An 18344-nucleotide genomic window follows, 5' to 3' on the forward strand; every position below is an offset into this window, starting at 1 on the left:
ACACCATAGACTAATGGTGTTCATCTTTTTTTTTGATGGATTGATACTTTACGGATCCCCCATTTGAGGCCAACTGTGTACAAGGCCAACAGGTTAAAAAGAAGTAGGAGAACTATAAATAGGGCATATGGAAAGGTTTTATCTAGTGCAACTATGCGAGAAAGGTAACTTGTCATCATTATTTCCTTATATTTTCCATGTTTTGATATTCCTAGTCTTTTCTCTTGGTCAATACGTTTTCTTATTTGTTTAGATTCTTTGAACTATTGTCTCTCTTTGTAAACATCTCTTATTGAATGCTTATCTTTTTTTATTTTTTAGAATTTCCATTAAATCTGGGCTTTATATTTGAATGATTTTATATGTTACTACCGATAGTATTCTATAAAATTTCTTATATACAATAGAGAAATCCAAGGAACATTAAAACAATATTAGTTGACACCTTTAAGCACACATATTGAAAATCCCATCGCACACTAATGCATTGTATTTCTAAAAGTCAACATTAAGAGACATTGGGACTATTGGGATAGGGTGCCACCCGTATATGAGCCTGCACAAAGAATGAAAAGCCACAATAACAATACCATCCCTTTAGCTATCTAAAACTGAGAATATCCCAACAAGGGAGACACGTATCCTCAAAATAGTTTTCCATTGATTGCTAGCCTTGCTCACCATGCTTTCTCTTGTCATTTCTGGCTGAGTCCATACTACACAAATGAACCCCAATAATTCTACCCTCCTAGAGTGTCATTTAAATATGGAAGAAGAGAACTGAAAAAGAATTTTGTAGCAATAATATTCATTTCCACATAACCCATATTAGAGAAAGTTATGTGAAACAAGTAATCAAAATACACAATGTAATAAAATGACAAACATACCACAAGATTACACTAGATTTACCTTGGGGAAACATTTTCTAAAGAAAAACCTAGCTTCTAATAACACTCACATACTCATTGTATAATCTAAAGAAACATAATTATTAATGCACTCGAAAAATCTCCATGCAAATCTTTTGAAGCATCAAACAACCTAGTTGCATTCATTCATGTGAACAAGGAAATGAGAATGATGTAGCCACATTCTCAATCCATGCTTCACCAACTCAAAAATGCAAACTACAAGAGATGCTCAATCAAACTTTAATTGACAAGCAAAAGGTTACTGAGCCAAACTTAATAACTATTCGTGTACTTGTTTTTAATAGAAACATTTTTACACAACAACACTAAGTGGTATCACATAAACCATTTTCTCAAAACCATGACCCATGAATTAGATATTTGGTACTAAGTTTCTCCAATATTCTAATGTAGCAACAACATTAAATGTTTATCCTACTATCACATATAGCATATAGTTTCTCCAAGAATGTCTAAGACTCTAATTTATCCAATTATATTTTATTTTACTTCATTCGCATTGCTATTTTATGATATGCAAGGTGTTCAATGTACATTTTATGACAATAATAACCACTCTTCTAGCAATCCATGATGATGGGAAATAACCATATTTTCAAGAATAAACCACCAGAATCCTTATATTCTTGCTAAAATTCCATTAGAATTCCTACATTGCTACTAAAGATATTAAACTCTTTCATTGTCACATCTTTTGCCAGGACTAGTTCATAATAAACTACTAGAGGCTCCTTTGAAGCTGCATTACAAAAAATCATCTCCATCAACATTAAAACAAAGAAATTAACAATAAATTGTTTTATATTAGTATAGCTTATTACCTCCTCAAATTTTGACTAGAAATCCACTAGGTAGCTTATAACCCAAAATGACCCTTCTCCAACACCCTTTATGGGCCAAAATTCACATTGATGGGAACTAAAGCTCAATTTACACAATAAAAGATCTTTTTGAATTTGAAATCTGAACTTGGGCTTTCCTAAGGAAATCTCTAGAGGAAGGAGCACATGATTACATTATTACGGAGAAGCCCAAGCTAGCTAAACACAAGGCCCAACACACCATACCAGTAGAAAGTTCAAAGAACTAACTGAAGAAGCTCATTTTACAACATGTAAAGCTACCCTATTCAATACCAGATGCTGTAATATCTCACCACACACACTATACACTTATGGTGCCTAATCATGCCATGCATGTGTAAATGTACAAGCCACCTATTGCTTCCAGATGCCAGAAATAATCAAGTGGAAAATGTTATTTATAAGTGCTTTATCTAGGTCAATAGTTTTATTGAAACCCTCCCATGCCAACATATCAAAGCTTTCTATTGAAAATGTAATATTATTATCAATTTCTTGTTAGCCAACAAATCAATAGCTCAATTTTTTTTGTAATGGTAGTGCACAAATTGCACTTTGGAGTACTTTCTCATCCACCTGAAAGCTTTTTTGGCATACAATCTCAATGCCAATTAGGACTATTAACCTTTTCTCAATGCCTTTACTAGTTCTTGAGTCACCTTCAATTAGTAATTATTTGCAACCCTTATTAGGTATCAAGATTAACTCTTATGTGGGAGCTTCCCATTTATCTTTGTTATTGATTTTAATACCAAGATTACAAAAAAAATTTGGAGAAAAATTTCCTTCTTATCAACGACCAGCACATGTTGCTTCTGGATGGCTCCTGGCAATGCATCAATGGTAAATTCAATACCTAACTATGTTGGAATGAAAATTCTGCAAATTCTTTTTAGTTGAATAAGAGTCAATTAAGAATAAGGGTCTATAGGATCCAATCAGTTGCTTTTACTTAAAGGTTGGTACTAAACTAACAAGTAATCATGCTTCATGCTCTAGTCAAAAGCTATGTTCCATAAGTGTGCTTCACCATCCCTTGATCTTTGTTCTTCCCATGGTATTTTCCTAATGAGATATGGATCTAGGGTTTCAAGGAATGCTCTTTTAACATTTTCATTTATGTTTCCCCTCTCACCCCACCTCCATCTTTCCCACTTTCTACCTAATCTCTCTACAAAAAAAAAAATAAAAACAAAAATGAATGGAAGGGGCAAGCATTGGACTTAATGACATAGCTTTTTGCCAATTTGGTGAAATGCAAACAATACTAAAATATTGGTTTTATGGACTTGAAAGTTTGAACTAATGATCTTAGATACTTGATCATTGTTTTGCCATGAAAATTATTTTTATGGATGAAGCTTTCCTCATAGAACATATACAAAACATAAAAGTGATCAATCTAATATTATTGTTTTGTCAGAGTATCTTCTAAATATGTGATACTACATAAGTATATTTCAATTATGTCCTCACTCCTCACATTTTTGTGTTTGGTTGTAGGAACTAAAAAGCAGTGTGATGCAAAAAGGTAGACAATATTTTATTTATTCTTTATTTCCTCCCTTTTTATGTTAAATGGTACAACTAGAGAAATATATTTTTATGAGTATATTATCAATTTAAGATAAGCATACAAGCATATGCATGTAGAGAGAGAAAAAGGAAAATATAACATTGGTAAATGGGAAATATTTACCTCTAAACATTTGTAGTTAGCTAAAGAGGACTATGAGAATGAGGTGACACTTCTTATTTTTTGATTGAAGTCTTTGAATGAAGGGCAATCTTGCAGTCTTTTAACTCAAGTTTCTTAGAACTATATTGCTCAGCTTTATAACTGCAATGCTTGCACTCTTCCCTCACTCTATCTTTTTAAGTTTCAAGAAATCAATCTTTGGTACTTTTCTCACCAATTCTTTCCTTTTCTCGATGGAATAGTTGCATTTATATAGAAAGGGGCATGTCACTCTTGAGGTAGTTGAACCTCATGTAAAGAAGATTACTAAGAAGTAGCATATTGAATATCAACTTAATGAGCTAGAGAAAGATGATGAAGAAGTGAGTTTTGAATTCTATCTAGAATATGATGAATCTACAACCAATTCTGATAATTCCATGGAGGTACATTGCATTTATCTTCTTCTTTTAACATAAAAAAATGGGTTACTCTAAATCATTACTTTATTCCAATCTAAACATATTTATGTTAGAATTATAAGTAGGAAAGGTAAACTTCTGGAGGGGGGTGAATTAGTAGTTAAACTAGGAACCCATGAAACTTTTCATCACTCATCCATTTCATGCATTAAATAGATAAATTGAAATGACATGTAAAGCACATACATCTAAATCATGTAAACATATAAGCAATCGCACATTTGAAACCAAACATGATTACCCATAAAACTTGCAAAGAGAATGTAAAACTAGGGTGGGAATGATACCCACAAATCTTCACTACTGCAGTAATAAAGTGTAGCCAATTAAGGTTACAATAGTTTGACCATGAATCATGATCTAACCTGTTAAAGGCTTACAAGGACTATTAAGTCCCACTATGTTAGAGAATTTCAACACCCTATTAGAAGTGTTCCTAGTTACAGAACTTTTGGTCATTCATGTGGAATTCCACCCTATTAATGGATTTAGTAAAGCCTGTTAGGACTACTCTACTTCGGAGATTCAACTAAATCACTTGTTAGGATATGTCAACATAGATATTATGATAGGTTCTAGTTTCCTGATTAAATATCAAATTAGTATAGTGTCCTTCTTGATCCTTTCTAATCTGATGTGACAATTGTTGTATCCTTCTATTCTTGTTCTCCTCCAACTAATTATGCAATTTACTCTCACTGCTAAGTCACCTTGAATTTTATTTGAACAAATTAAATCATTCACCCCTTTTACCTTCTGTAACATGATCTCTTTCATACTCTCCTAATTCCTCTCTATATTTTTTTTTTGCGGCTTTGTCTTCCTTACAAAGACTTCGGTGGCATAGGGTTAGGTATGAATCTACGACTGAGATTCTTCTTTTTTGCTGCTTAATCCTTCCTATTTTCTAATTGGTTGCATGTAATTGCATTAGGAATATGCATAAAAATTCATCCTTATCTTCAAAAGATCATATTCTATTCTTTGTACAATCACAAACAAGTATGACCAATCTGTATTACTCGGCACTTGAGGTTACTAATGCTCAGCACATACTATAATTTTTATTCTAACTCAGCACCTAAACTACTCAACATCTATTGTTTTCTCAACACTTGAATCACTAGGTATGGTCTATCTGCTTGGCACTTGAGTGACTCAACATAGTCTTGTATTTACATATTACACTCAACATGCATTAATAGTTTGGCATAAACTAAGTAAATGTCTTAAGTGTTTTGACACTGCATTGTCAAAACCAATATGAGATCAACAATCTCACCCTTTGACATGAGTGTAAAAAAAAACTTAACTATACATAATTAATCTAATCTTCTCAAGTATAATCATATTGACAACTCGACTTACATACAAAACTTCAAATTTTCAAAATTTTGTAATAACCTATATACCTCAAAACTTATAACTCCCCCTAAGTTAATCTGCCTAATCTATATCAAAAATCTATTCTCCATACTGAGTAGATTTGTCTCTTGCTAATACTCTTCATCTTCAATGTATTTTTAACTAATGCTATGTCATCTGATATGTGCTTTGGTCTATGTTTTTCTTTGTATCTATATTCTTCAAAATGTATATTACTAGGGTTAAAAACTAATTTAGCTCCCCCTTCATTATTCTCTTCTTTCTTTATCTGTTCATTTCCTTGTTTTCTCCCCCTTTGGTTTATTTTCCCTTTTTGTTTATCTCCCTCTTTTCATTCACTTGTATCTCCCCTTTTTATTCTTTTATCTCCCCCCTTCTATATATATATATATACATATATATATATATATATAGATACATATGTATATGTGTATATATATATGTATATATATATATGTATATGTATATATATATATATGTATATGTATATGTATATGTATATGTATATATATATGTATACGTATATATATATATATATAGATATATATATATGTACATATATATATATATGTATATATATATGTATATATATGTATATATATGCATACATATATATATATATATATATATATAGATATATATATATATATATATATATATATATATATATGTATGTATACATATATATGTATACATATATGTATGTATACATATATGTATACATACATATATATATATATATATGTATACATACATATATATATATATATATATATATATATATACATACATATATATATGTATACATATATATATATATTTCATCTTCAATGTATTTTTAACTAATGCTATGTCGTCTGATATGTGCTTTGGTCTATGTTTGTCTTTGTATCTATATTCTTCAAAATGTATATTACTAGGGTTAAAAACTGATTCAGCTCCCCCTTCATTATTCTCTTCTTTCTTTATCTATTCATTTCCTTGTTTTCTCCCCCTTTGGTTTATTTTCCCTTTTTGTTTATCTCCCCCTTTCTATATGTATATATATATATATATGTATATGTATATATATATATGTATATATATATATGTATATATATATATATATGTATATATATATATATATGTATATATATATATGTATATGCATATATATATATAGATAGATATATATATATATATATATGTGTGTACATATATATATATATATGCATATACATATATATGTGTACATATATATATATATATATATGTATATATATATATATATATATATATGTACAGATATATACATACATACATACATACATACATACATACATACATACATACATACATATATATATATATATATATATATATATATATATATATATATATCCCCATTTTTGACACTTATGTGAAAGGGTCTATATACTTAGAGTGTATCTATAAAAGAAGGATTTTGGACCTCCATGATTATTTTTAGAGCAGCATCCCAATTGTCACATGCAACATCCAATGACTTTATTTGGATTGCTATCTCTATTGTAAGGTGAACTAGTTCATCTAATGTAGAAATATTAGGATCTATTTTCAACAAAGTTTTTACATATCCTAGTTCTTTATGAAGTATCTCCATATGGGGGGTAAAGGAGGCTTGGATATTAGTCAACTTGGCTCTTATATTAGTCTTTTCTACTATTAACACAGCTAGTTGACTTTGTGATTGAAGCAATGAGTGAAAATGCTTCTCACTCTGAGCTGGGTTATGAGGTAATTGCATACCTGAGACTTTAAATTTCTCTCCAAACTCATAATTATATGGTTTATTTCTTGAGTGAAGAGTGTGGGATCACATAGTTTGGTGTACAATGAGAATATGTTTTCGAGTACCTTCTTTAATTTCTCAATTTTTGTAGCCAATTCAACTTGCATCAATGCTATTTCACCAAATATCTTTTCATTTACTTTCCCTTGAAATTTCCTTTTAGACCATTCCAAAAGTTTGGCATTAGTGTCCTAGTCTTAATTGTTCACCTGCTTCACAATTTTTGATAACTATTCTAATAATGGCTTTGATACTTCAAGTGTTGGTAAGCTGAATGTATCTAAGAAGATGTCTTTGATTTCTTGTAATGCTTGCCTCTATCTATACTCCTTTCTTATTATTTCCTACTTTTTCTTCTTTTCCAAAGCTTGTTGCATTATTCCTATCTATTATAATGTTATGGTTGCATAATAATACTTATCTATCACTACTTTTTCATCTAAAGTTACATCTCCATAGTGAATTACCTTAGTGACCCTAGAGGAACTTGAGTCTAGTGCTAAGGTCTATATTGGTACAACTTTAGTGCTTGACTTCTAAAGGACTTTTGTATGAGTGCTAGATGTTGGTTATGTTACCAATGCTTAAACGAACTCTTTCTCCTTCTCCTTTGGTATGTCCTTACTTGTACCTTTTGTTTGTACATCAAGTTGATCATTTTTTGTTTCTTTATTTTCTATTTCATTCTATTGTTGTTTGACCAAATCAATTTTAATAGCTATTTCAACCTTTGTGGATGTGTCTACTGATGTTTATATTAAAGTTTGAGCACTAGTAGCTGAAGGGATGGTAGAAGGAGGTTCTTGTGTATTCACCTTATCCCTTATAATGTTAGTACTACCTTCTAAAGTTAATCAGTGCTGACCACCATTGGATTTTCACACAATTTGGCTTGTAGTGTGGATTAGTCAAGAATCTTATTTAGGTCTTCTATAGTTAAATGATTGATTTTCTAAGTATAGACATCAATGAAATCCATAATAGTTATAGTTTTTGCAAGCATGTTTATCTCATGTGGAGGGCTCATACTAGTCATTTGTGTGTCTTGCACACTCTATTCTTCCTCCTACGTTTTAGCTATAGCCATGTCATCTTTTTCTTTTTGTGTCTCCTCCACAATAGTTTTATCTTTTTTAGTTTCTTCCTCCTTTTCCTCATCTTCATTTCCATTGTTTCTACCTTCAAAGGGATCTTCTTCTCCTTCTTTAACAATTGTCAACCCATAGATCAATTTCCATTTTTGGGTGGATTTCTTGACAACATCTTCAATATTGTTCTAAAGGATACTAAATGCCCTATATTTTGGTGCAAACTATCCACCATATTTCTTATTTGCTTTCACAATTTGTCCTTTTTTCAATTTTGGAATCACCTGGGCTAGTGTGGATTCTCTAATTTGTTTTTCCAGGTTTAAACAATAATGCCACTTATTTTCAACAATAGTATACAAATCCTTAGGCATTGTATTATTGATTCCTCAATCAAATTTTGTTCTTCTCTACCAAGTTTATCAAAATCAATATTTTTCAAACCTATCAAATCTGCATTATTCTTAACATTCTCGAAGAAATTTTTAAGATCAAATTTTGGTGTGTGACTTACCACTCTAAACTAGCTTGTATCTTCATATTATGTCCTTTCATCATCAGTCTCTAGTTGTGCAATGCATTTTCTCCTTTGTTTCTTTTGCTGTGGGCCCCTTTTTTTGTAGCCTTTATCTTTTCTTTGACTTTCTCTTTGGCCTTTTTTGTAGTGGCCCTTGTGCTTTACTTGCTTTTTGGTGTTGTTGGCTTTGTTGGGCTAGGCTTAGCAGTCTTCTTTACCTTTGTATTTGCCACAGGTTGTGCCTTGGCCTTTCTTTTCTTAGGATCTATTTGTATTGGTGCCTCTTTAGTTTGCTCTTCCTCAACATCTTCTTCTTCAATGTCCTCACACATGCCTTGGGTTAAAGCAAGAGGTTCTTAGACTTGTTCATATTCTTCCTATTCATCATCTTCATCATCTTCATCATCTTCTTCTTCCTCTTCACCTACACCTTCTCCAAATTTGGCCTTTAATTTTCTCACCAATTTGTCTTTATGTTTTATTGTGGAGGTTTTCCTTAACTCCATTTCAACTTTGGACTTCATAACATCATAATTACCAAATATCTTGGCACTTTATCAATCTTTTGTACTAGGAGTGCAACAATGGTAGTTGAGGCTTCATCAATGTTAATCTCATATCCTAGAGGTCTTAACCATCTTACCCTAGGTTCTGTTGCCTATATGTATGTGTAATCAATATCTATAAGAAAACATATGTCATTGTAGTATTTTTCAACTAAAGAGACATGTACCTTCATTATCTACTTCATAGACTTCTTGAAGTCTTCAAAATAGCTTGTCATAACTATTTCAAAGTTCTCACCCATCTACTCAATATATAAATTGATCTATACAACCACTAATCTATTTGTCTTCTGACATATTTTACCAAAAGATGGGAATTCATTCTGTACATAGAAAAATATGTACACAACTATTGATCCAAATTTACATTGTGCACTCTTGGTTTTCTTAGCTGCTCCAAGATTTTTTGTTATTTGTTCTAATTGAAGCTCTACAAGATCATAAGTATCATCTTTCTTGACAATTTTATCATCAACATCAATTGTGATGTAGGAAACACTATTTAATATGCTTGATTGATAAAATTTATGAGAAATAACCCTAACTAAAAAGTCAAGTATTGGGTCTATGATGGTATCTATTATCATTTTGCACTTATTCCATTTTGCACCTGTGTCCTTCTCAGTTACCTCTTTTGAGTTACTTTGTAGGGTCTTTGGCCAATCTAGGGTTGGAAAACCAGCCACCCTATGAATAATTCTTCTTGAAATCTTGATTGGTCCTCCTTCCAACCATAGACATCCATTGTGTATCTTGCTTAACACTATCTTGATCCATTCTATTTTGAATAGTATGGGGAAGTCTAGGGTATGGGTCAAACCCTTTCTCTCAACAATCTTAAATTATTCCTTCAAAATACAATTTTCACCTAACTTATCAAAAGATTTCCTTATTTTCATATCACCTATACCTCGTACTTTGTAGTTGAAACATTTTCTTATGTCCTGTACCATTATGACCTTAGGTGGAATCATGGATAATGCACCTGATGGGTCTTGTTTATAAGCAATGTCTAGGATGGCTTTGAAATTTGGTTGTTTGACCTCATTACTGACTAATTGGACATCAAAAAACTCTTTCTCCCTTACATTCTTTGAACTATAAGCCATTTTTTCAAACAAGGGTTTAACAAATTTTAAACTATGTAACTCAACTTATGAAGAATATGTCAAAAAATTGATGAATTGATGCTTGATCATCACTAGGATCTTTGTAAAATGCTTCAAATTGGATTGTGAATCACCTCTTCACTCTACTTGCTCTCACTTGAATTTGTAATGACAAAAAATAGGTTAAAATCAACCATATACCCTTCCAAACATCACATAAAAAAAAAAGAGAGAAAAAAAAGCGGGAAAAATAAAAAATAAAAAATTTGTGGAGGAGAGAGAAAGTGACAAAAATGGAAGGAAAATAATTAAAAATAGAAAATAGGAAAAGTGGAGAAAAGAGGAATTTCTATTTTCAAGGTGCATGGGTGGCATAAATAGAAATTACTAAAAAATAGTTGTCATTCCATTAATCAAGGTGTGTAGGTGGCATTTTAGAAGTTTGTGGAAAGTTCTTTAAATCATGTATTTAATATTTGTTGGGTGCTTAGTTGTATTTGGGTGAGAATTTAATATTTATTTACAGGTAGTTCTATTTACCTTTTATCCCACATTGGTTGTGTTTGTAATGTCTTGGGTTAGAAGTGCCTATTTAAGAAAGGCCTATTATCATTTGTAATCAAGTTCAAGAAATAGAAGCTCAAGAAGTGGAAGCTCTTCTAAAGGAAGTTGGAGAAATAGAAGTTCTTGCGTTGTAAGCTCTTCAAATGTAATCTCTTCTAATGAATTTCAAGTATTAATGGATGCTTTATGAAGAATTTTTGTCATCTCTCTATCTCCATATTCTTGCATTTTTTGGTTATGAGTTGGTACGGGTGGTGTGGCCCGTCATCAGTGGTATCAGAGCGAGAGTTCTTGAGCTTGTGGACAGATTGCCGAATGTGAGGTAGTTTGCACCAGGACCTTGAGTTGGGTGAAGTTTGTGAAGAAGTTCTTGATTGTGTAGACAGAGCACTAATTGTGAGGCAGTTTGTACGAGGTTCTTGTTTTGGATGAGATTTGTCTTCTGAAGACTTGACTATGGAGAAGAGAAAGAAGAAGATGACTTTTTTGATTGGATGGATTCTGAGGATTCCTCGACTTGAGAAATTTAGAGCAAGAAATCAACAATCATTGCTAGTTGATTTGCAGAAGCAAGTGAATAAATTAGAAGTTGAGTTGCAGAAACGAAGAGCATGTCACCACAAAAGAGATGTTGATAATTCCTTGGATGTGGAAAAGGAAGATGATCCAGTGGAAGAGCAAGCGGATGAAGAGAAAATTATTTGTGAACCAAAAGTTGAAAAAGATGAAAGAGAAGAGGAAGAGCATGAAGATAACCAGATTTGTATGCCAAAAGTAGATGAAGGTGATTGGAAGACTAAAACAATGGAGAAAGAGTATAGTGCCTTAGTTGGAGATCAAGCAAGTGGAGTAGTTACGTGCATTGTTGACGACATAAAAGAGGCAAGCGAAGATGAAGATGTCAAATAGGTAAATTCTTATGAATCATGGGATGTTGTCCTTGATATGAGTTTAAAAGATATTAATGATGGTTTGCATGAGGATCTTGTTCATGATGTATGGTATGCAAAGGAAGATTGGTATGGTGTTGTTGGATTTATTACAGGTGTGATTAATTCAACAAGATTGGATGAGGATGAGATTTATACTTGGATAGAGTTCATTGCAAAGGAGAAATTTCAGCATCGGATACTTGTTCTAGCTATGTGTTGGAGGAAGAGGAAAAAAATTTGTCAACAATGGCTACTTCATTTTGTCAATCCATATTCACAAAATTTTTCCTACCATGGGAGTCAGATGCAGGAGCATCATGCATCAGCAAAAAAAAAATGTGGAAGATTTGCATGTTGGTTTTCTTGTCCTTATTGAGGTGGAAGCTTGTGGTGAAGATGAAGATGGTTCTATATCTCTCTTTTGGCATCAAAGTGTGGGACACACTTTTCTATCTACCAAGGGAGTCTGATGCAGGAGCATCTTGCATGGGAAAATTAAATTATTAGAAAAAAAAAAAGAGAAAAAAAAGGGGAAAAAAAAAATTTGTGGAGGAGAGAGAGTGACGAAAATGGAAGGAAAATAATTTAAAATAGAAAATAGGAAAAGTGGATAAAAGAGGAATTTCTATTTTCAAGGTGCATGGGTGGCATACATAGAAAATAATAAAAAATAGTTGTCATTCCATTAATCGAGGTGTGTAGGTGGCATTTTAGAAGTTTGTGGAAAGTTCTTTAAATCATGTATTTAATATTTCTTGGGTGCTTAGTTGTATTTGGGTGAGAATTTAATATTTATTTAAAGGTAGTTGTATTTACCTTTTATCCCACATTGGTTGTGTTTGTAATGTCTTGGGTTAGAAGTGCCTATTTAAGAAAGACCTATTATCATTTGTAATCAAGTTCAAGAAATAGAAGTTCAAGAAATGGAAGCTCTCCTAAAGGAAGTTGGAGAAATAGAAGTTCTTGCATTGTAAGCTCTTCAAATGTAATCTCTTCTAATGAATTTCAAGTATTAATGGATGCTTTATGAAGAATTTTTGTCATCTCTCTATCTCCATATTCTTGCATTTTTTGGTTGTGAGTTGGTACAGTTGGTGTGGCCCATCATCAAACACTAGTACAAAAACAAAAATATATTACTCAATAAACTACTAAAAATTGTAGATATGTGACTAATTTTGATCACATGACCAATGGTAGTTTATTGCCAGACATTTATCTCCCAACCAAATTTATGACCAAGTTATTTTAATCATTGATTAGGTCAATAATTTAGCCATTTATTGTTGTTACTTGGTAGTTTATATGGTAGTTTATTTGGTCATTTTGGTAGCTTATTTGGTAGTTTATCTAGTAACATATTTGATAGTATATTTGGTAGTTTTTTGCGTAATATATTTGGTAGTATATTTGGTAGTTGATTTGGTAGTTGATTTGGTAGTTGATTTGGCAACATATTTGATAGTATATTTGATAGTTTTTCGCGTAGTATATTTGCTAATATATTTGGTAATTTATTTGGTAGTATACTTGGTATTATATTTGGTAGTATATTTGGCAATATAGTTGGTAGTTTATTAAGTAGTTTATTTAATCATTAATTTAGTCATATTAGGATATGATGGAATTGAACCACCATCCTCCTACTTATAAAGTAGGTGCTCTTCCATTGAGCTCGTACCCTTTAAAGAATAATGCAAAAAAATTGACAAAGTTGTCTTCCCAACATTAGATCTACTATGATCATGGTCACTGTAACATGACATACTCTTCTCAAAGAACAATTTTTGCATTTATTATGAAAAACAACAATCTAAATCTTTATCAATGACAATTAAACAATTTTGAATTCTTCTGTTCAAACTTTTAAAATTATCTTTCATATCAATTACACTTCTTTAAAATCTTGTAGTGATAGACTCTTATAAAATATAATTCGGATCACTTTGGCAACACACACATAGTGTTTCTTGTGCTAACTTGTCAAATAAAGATACTAATGATTATGCAATTTATGTCAAGCATATAGACCTTTGCATTAAAAAATATCAAACTCCATTAAAAAATTACATCTATTAAAAACTACAAAATAAAATCAATTTAAATACTCACTTTTTAACATATGGAGGTGCCAAATGATCAAATATTTCCTCTTCCTTATGCTTATGTGGGTGTTAAAAGTGTTCACTACACCTAGTGTTGACATTTATTGAACCTTAGTCTACAAATAACATAAAAATAGGAATTTGATTATGTTATTCCTAGTAATAGGGAAAGTGGTTCTAATTCATAACTGTAACAATGAACTAAATAATATAGTTATGATAAATTGCTTTAAAAAACCTATAACAAAAGGAAATAATGGACTAGTAAAGTTTGGTAGACAATGGCTATGATTCACTTGTTGATAATCCCAATTATAGGATATGCCCCAAAACCATACATTGATGGATCCCGAGATGGTTGATCATAACCATAAACTTCATATCCTTGACCATAATGTAATATCCCATTTTCAAAGCTAGATTTGAATGATAATAGAGCCTAAATACAAAGTTAAATAAAAATAAATCTTATTCCAAGTCAATATTTTTAATATTACATATATAACAATAAATATAATTAATATAAAAAATATAACATATCATTGAAAATAAGATAATAACAATTATAAAATATGATAAAGCTACATGTACTTAGTCATAATGCTTCAGAGGGATATATAGAAGAGTTGATCAAAATCAAAAGGATATACAAAAAACAAGGGTTGCACGTAGCTCCACTCCTTGCCTTAGGTGCGAGCTAGGCAAAGAAAGTGTCTACAGGTGTCTTCAACAACTGCTAACAGTAGGAAACTTAGGTGTGGGCTAGGAAGAGAAAGTGTCTACATATGTCTTCAACAACTAATAATGTCTACAAGTGTCTTCAATAGTTCTTGAAATAATGCAGGAGAGAGATGAGGGGGAGCCTTGTGTTTTGTCTTTCTAGCCATGCATTTAGTAGTTGGAGTACCTGGGGTATTTGTAGCACATGCCTTGGCTTAGACTACAAATCTCTTTGGAGCTCTCACTCACTACAGAAGTGGTCAAGTTTTTGTATACTATGGAGGTAACTTATTTTCTTGCTTTTGAATATGAAAATAGTTTGTTGCAGAATTTGTTTTGTTTTTACACTCATCAGATATAATTTTCATGGGCTTTTCCTAATTTGAACTGGTCAACTTTTGTTTTATTCTGTAGCTAGATATATTGACCTTCCTGATATTTTTTGGTGGAAATTTTTAGGCCTTTACTAGTGAGGGGCAACATCATAGTATACATTAGGAGTTGTATGACTTTTAAAAAAGACTAGAAATATTAATTTTTAAATAATTCCATTTTTAATTGATTAGCCACTAATTTTGTCCAAGATCTGATTATGTTATGTGTAGTGCTTTCTTATTCTTCATTTTATTTTTGAGACATTGGCTAACATTGGTAAAATGGTATTCAGTTATCATGCCTAGAATAGAAAAAATTGCCATATTTATAGTTGAATATTAATAAGTAGATTCAATTGTACTATTATAACTGGTAACACTTACTCTATTACAAGTTTTATATTTTATGATTGTTTCAAACTTTAAACCATTAAATATGCATAGCTACAAGTAGACCAAACACTAATAAAGGTAATGTGGTACGGCTTTAAACTAGCCACTTTCATACTTTCAAAGAGTTGGATGGATTTTCCACCGTGTCCATGATATTAGTATCCCACACTCATTGTATTCCATGAAACCAAATCATGATATGGCCTTTCCTCAAAAATAATTAGTGCACCTTTTATACTCCTACATTTGGCATACATGTCAACAAGTTCATTTTCCATAGAAACATCCAATGAAAATATAGTTTTAAAGATTTAGAATAAAATTGCAAGCCATGTTGTAGAATGGCTACACTAGCATAGGGTCAAAGAATACTTATGAGAATAACTTGGCTTGGCTTCCTTATGTTCTCCTACATTTTACCAAACAACTTCAATGCCAATTCACTATACCCAAGTTGCACAAACTTGATAATTAGTGTATTGCAAGAGACTTCATTTTAGTTTGACATTTTATGAAAAAAAAAAAAAAAATCTTCTATACTTGTGTTCTTGGTATACAAGTCAATAAGGGAACTTCTAGAAAAGGAATCAAACTCCCATCCAATTTTTATTATGTGGGAATTCCTTGTCTTGTTTCAAATCATGGAGGTTAACACATATGCATGGAAAATACCAACCAAAGCAAATTGACCTAGTTTTTCTACAACTAGTTGTATTTCACTAAATATAATTTTCCTCAAGTAATGCAAAAATATTTCTAGAATATATTATTCCTATGCTTTCAAAATTACCAGATGATCCTATGGAGGTTAACACATATGCATGGAAAATACCACCGAAAGAGAATTGACCCATTTTTGCTACAGCTAGTTGTATTTCACTAAATATAATTTTTCTTAAGTGATGCAAAAATGTTTTCAAAATATATTCTTCCTATGCTTTCAACATTACAAGTCAATAAGGGAGATTCTAGAAAAAGAATCCAACTCCCATCCAATTTTTATCATGTGGGAATTCCTTGCCTTGTTTCAAATCATGGAGGTTAACACATATGCATGGAAAATACCAACCAAAGAGAATTGACCCAGTTTTGCTACAGCTAGTTGTATTTCACTAAATATAATTTTCCTCAAGTGATGCAAAAATGTTTCAAAAATATATTCTTCCTATGCTTTCAACATTACCAAATGATCATGAGGAGAGTGTTCATATTTTTTATGCTAATAATATATACAAGATAGTTGTAACCACCTCACACGTTCTTATACGATCACAAGTTTTGAATTAGACAGACATTTTAGATAGATTAAATGTTTCACATAAGGCAAGAAAAGTTCATTTGGCTTCAGCTTAGACTTTAGGTTCACAAGTTGTAGGTCATCAAAAGAAGAGTAAATACAATGCAGAACTTATAGAGTTACAACAAACAATAGATCATGTTATACAAGAATTGGTAATGGGACCAAAGCAAAGTCCAATCATTAAGAGGTCACTACTAGAGCATATAAAGAAATTGTGTGATTTTTTCAGAAAGAAGAAAAGTAATGATTTCTTGTTGCCTATTCTTCCATCTTTTCTAAATGATCACAATGAACCATTACGAGCTGTATTCTTTGAATAGATTATCCATGTATGTTATTTTGTTGGTCAAATTAGTGTGGAGCAGTATCTTTTCCTTACATTGAAGAGGCTTTAAATGATGTTGTGGAAGAAGTTACTATGAATTCCTTGAAATGTTTGGCAACATTGTCAAAAAGTAAATTACTAGGAAAATGATTAGTGATTGGATCAATTACACATTCTACTCTAGTATTATGTCATCCTAGCCAATGGGTTAGAAGGGCAGCTATTAATTTTATTGTTGCAGGTAGTGAGATTTTACAACTAGTTAACTCTTATGTTTACCATTTACTAGTTATGTTTCTTCATAGAGAACAACCATCATTGACTTCAGAGATTGAGTTATTGTAATCTCTAAAATCTCCAATGTCAAGCAATATTTTTCATGAAGTCCTAGAGAAAGACAACAATTCATAGTGCTTAGAGAAAGGCGACTACCAAAGAAAAGTTAAGCAACTTTTAGCTCTATAATATTGTGTGTTTTGATTGAAATGGGTGTTGAAGCGAATTGAGCTATGGAAAGAAAAACATAGCTTGGAGCTCTGAAAGGGCCAATCATAAACTTAGTTTTTCCACTATAGCATAGAAAAATAATAAAATATGAGAAATAAAAATAACAGTGCTAGGTATAACCATAGTTCTCCTTGATTACCGCAAGCTCATAGAAAATTCTTAGTTAATGAATTTTGTTGTTTTGCATTAATTTCCCTTGTTGTGCTTGAATTTTTACTCTCTAGTTTGCTTTTAATTTTTTGCTATGCCGACATTCTCATATGGAAATTGTGAACTCTAACTTTCACATTTTGATTTTGTTAATAATTGTGTTATGTGATGCAAAATTGTAGAGGTAATGGAGAAAAACACATTTGATTTCCTTCTTACTATATCCTCAAAAAAATCATTGTAGGATCTTTTAAAATGAGATAGAACTAGTGGACTCCGCAGATTTCATAGTCCCAAGAAAAAGTGTGGATCTTTTTATTAACCGATGAGATCATAGCCTGTAAGTGGGATTATTTTCATATATTACAATTACAAATGTTCTGGTAGACATGTATTCAAAATGTAATTGGGATCATGCACTAGGTGAATTTGATAGAATGTATATTCCTTAGTCCTTGAGTCAAAGAGGTTCAATTGTAAGGTTCGTGTTCCTATATAAGATAGCTACAAATATTTCATAAGAGAACTCCATAAAAAAAA

General features: G+C 31.4%; 1 pseudogene; it reads left to right on the plus strand.

Moving 5' to 3' along the window:
* The first annotated feature begins 3441 nt into the window (after window positions 1-3441).
* LOC149580215 (uncharacterized) overlaps window positions 3442-18344 on the plus strand; it is a 94198-nt pseudogene continuing 79295 nt past the window's right edge.

Source organism: Cupressus sempervirens, chromosome 1, assembly GCF_028749045.1.
Source record: "Cupressus sempervirens isolate cs-2001-9-10 chromosome 1, ASM2874904v1, whole genome shotgun sequence".
In the NCBI taxonomy this organism is placed as follows: Eukaryota; Viridiplantae; Streptophyta; class Pinopsida; order Cupressales; family Cupressaceae; genus Cupressus; species Cupressus sempervirens.